Source organism: Alexandromys fortis, unplaced genomic scaffold (assembly GCF_014885135.2).
Source record: "Alexandromys fortis isolate MF-2015 unplaced genomic scaffold, M_Fortis_MF-2015_v1.1 scaffold_1870, whole genome shotgun sequence".
In the NCBI taxonomy this organism is placed as follows: Eukaryota; Metazoa; Chordata; class Mammalia; order Rodentia; family Cricetidae; genus Alexandromys; species Alexandromys fortis.
Genome location: NW_026069746.1, coordinates 3,384 through 6,815, shown reverse-complemented (window position 1 = coordinate 6,815; position 3,432 = coordinate 3,384). Strand labels below are relative to the sequence as shown.

The window sequence follows — 3,432 nt, the reverse complement described above, 5'->3', positions numbered from 1 at the left end:
TTTATCCTAATTTCAGACCCACCCCCAAGAACTCACTTTTCGGAGCTGTGGCGGCATTTGGGCCCCTCATCTTCTGGTATTACATTTTCAAAACAGACAGGGTAAGTATTGGGCAGGGTGTTTAGCATTGCCGTGAGAGGTACCAGCTCAGTGTTGTGGTTATTGCTCCCAAGCCCCTCCCACCGGAACAGTCCTTTCCCTTCTGTCTTGTATCTTCATTCCTTTCCGGAAGAGTTGGAGTTTTCGATTTGATTTGATACTTTGTTAAAAACCATGTAGCCTATGGGTCTTTCGGATTTAATTTAATGTTTACTCTGCCATTAGAAAAAAAGTCACAGAAGGGTCAGATTAAATGTGTGAGATTAGAGTTTAGCTCATGAAAACTTTTCTGTTTTTTCCAGATAATATAAGGAAATTATAGTGTGATTATTAAGCATATGAATACCATAATAACTTTTTCTAAAGTTAATTTTCTCCTTAGAGGGTGGATAGAAACTCTTGCTAAGACAGAATTGAGAAGGTCTCACTATGTCTCCCAGTCCAGCCTCAGATTCAAGGACTTCTGTCTCAGCCTCCTGAGCACTGGGATTACAGGAATGAGTCACCATGTCTGGCTTAAAATTAATTAGACGTCTTTTGTGATTCACCGTCAGATATGCTGGTGAAGTCTTTAGTTTTGTTGGCGCATTTGTTAGAGATGAGGTTTATTGGTCCAGTGTGAACAGAGCGTACGGATCACTTAGCAGGCTCTCTGTTGCTGGGTTCTTCATATGAGTGACTTTACAGACATACTAAACCTCACAGTGGCAGCAGAAGTAGCCTGCTAGCCACCATCACCAGAGGCCTTGCTGCATGGTCACAGAGAAGGCTGCTCCCTCTGACTCTCGTTCCTGGCACAGTCCTAGGGCTTGTGCAGCCATCCAGACTGGAGGCCACTCCCCCGTCCACATTATCAGCCAACCACCCTCTCTTCTCTCAGAGCTCTGTCTTTTGATTGGTCGATCAGCTGTGCTTTTGCTCTGGCTGTCTAGCTTTGCAGCTGGGCCTGGGAGCTCATACCCAGAATCCTAGCCCTGGGAGGCTGTGGCAGGAGGATCACCTTAGTTTGAGGCCAGCTAGGCTAATGACTGAGTTCCAGGCTAACCTGGGCTGTAGGATGGGATTCTGCCTCAGAACAAAAACAGTGTCTGTTTGGGATCATCACTGAAAACAGCTAAGGTGCTTTTGAGTGGCGGTGTTTTCTTCTAGTCCTAACTTCGTCTCATTGTTTCCTCAGACTTGTTGGGCTTTAGGGATGGGACTACAACTAACTTTTGAGAATTTTTATTGCTGATTTGCAGTTATTCCATGGCCATGCCATGCTTTTTAATATTGTGTCTCTTTTTGTTTTATTCTGTACAGGACAGAAAGGAAAAACTTATCCAGGAAGGAAAATTGGACCGATCTTTGAATATCACCTATTAATTTTGGCAAGGATGACACGATCCTTGAATAATTAAATAAATCTATTATCGCTGAACAGATTCTTTTGTTCTTGGGTTTATTGTTGAGGCATGTTAATACCTCACAATGGAAGCAGAGGTGGCTCGTGCTGGGATAATGTGTCAGAATGACACTAGTGTTTGCTGGATGTTATAGAATCTCCTTTCCAAGAGCCCAGCTCAATGAAGAAACATTTCTTTATTCATTTAATCTGTCATTCACAAATGAGTCTTAACAGTGGCCAGCTGATGTGCATGCTAAGGGTACAATAGCCAGAGAGCCAGAGTGCACAGCTCTGAGAACTCGTTAGGATCCAGTACGTAGGTCCTTGCCTGGCCCCAGCCTTATCAGTGAGCACAGCAGAAGGTAGCGATGATGTGAAACACGTAAGAGACTTGGGGAATGAAGTACTGATAAGGAAGCAGCTCTGTGAGAGGTTTGGGGAGATGGCATTTGGTTTAGTTTCTGAAGATCCAGAGGCTGACAAGGGGCCTGCTGGGTTTATCTGACCTGGCTGCCTCTGGGGTAAGAAGGTGAGGGGGAGAGCGTGCTGAGGAACAGAAGGATGACATCCAGCCTGGGATGAAGGCTGCTGGGATTTAGCAGGTAGAATTCTGGTTTCCTTTTTATAGTGTGGAGATAGTAAGGCCTTTCACCTCATAAAGCCATGAAGATAAAAATGAAATAGTATTAACTAATACAGTACCTGCTACTCCACCTGGTAGTTCAGTCTGGAAACAGTATGGTAACGATTTCTTCCACAGAGACAGTTAGATCATGGGGAACAGCATGTACTCTAGGCCGCTAAGTGTCTGTGGAAGCCTATGCAGCCAGTCTCTCGTCTGTTCCTAGCTTCGCCCTCATTACCAGAATCAGCAAAGCCTGGAAGGCTTCGCATGCATTATGTTGGGATCTAAAAGGGCCTGGGAAGAGGGAAATGCAGGGAGGGATGGAGTCCATCACTGTGTGCTGTTGACTTCTTGCCTCTGAGTAATGGGCTCCCATCACATTCGAAAGGGCTTTTCTCTATTCTCCTTTTATTATTGCCCCTGGACTCCAGCCTGTGAGGCCACGGTGTCGTTCATATTCAGGGCAGGTCTTCCTCCCTTAGTTAATCTGAAAACATCCTCACAGATACACCCAGAGGTGTGTTTTACTAATAGACTAGGCACTTCTCAATCCAGTGAAGATGAGAATCAAAAGTTAACCATTTTAAGGCCAGGGAGTGAGTTCATTCCATAAAAAGCTTACCCTGTAAAAATGACAACCCGAGTTCAATCCCAGAATCCATGTAAAAAGCCAGATGTGGTGGAACGCTTGCAGTCCCAGCTCTGAGGAGGCAGAGTCAGATCCCTGGGGCTCACCAGTCAGCCACCCTGACCTAACCAGAACCTCTGGCCGGTGAGAAGTCCTGACTCAAAAGACAAGGTGATTAGTGCCTGAAGAACAGCATCCAAGGCTGTTCTCTGACCTCCATATCCACACACACTCCGGTGCACGTGCCATCCACACACAAATGTGTGCACCTGCATGCACATACACACACACAAATACACACACATACACACACACACACACACACACACACACACACACACACACAAAAAAAAAACTATGGGAACTGAAGTAATAAGGAGCCTAAACAGTAAGCAAACAGGAGTGTTGGGGTAGAAGCCACAGAAGGTGTGAGAGACAAGTCAGAGGAGCAAGCCTGGTAGACACACGAAGTTGATGTGTAAAGACAGTTCAAGTGAAGCAGTGTGCATTTCTGCAAAACAAGCCTGCATCTCTGTCTAGCCCTACAGCTGCAAAGTAGCGATTGTCTGACTCATGCGATTCTCATCCTGAATTTCATGTCATTCCTAATCTGTCCTTGCCCCCACCTCACTATCCTCTTAATGCCCCCCCCCAATTTCCTTCTGTGCTTGGAACTGAACCTGGCATCTTTGC

At 45.6% G+C, this 3,432-nt stretch overlaps 1 long non-coding RNA gene across 1 annotated transcript; it reads left to right on the top strand.

The window, feature by feature from the left end:
• LOC126496214 (uncharacterized) lies at window positions 1-1,523 on the top strand. The gene is made up of 2 exons (XR_007590306.1): window positions 1-101; window positions 1,402-1,523. It is a non-coding gene; the product is annotated as an uncharacterized lncRNA (long non-coding RNA).
• Window positions 1,524-3,432: the final 1,909 nt, after the last annotated feature.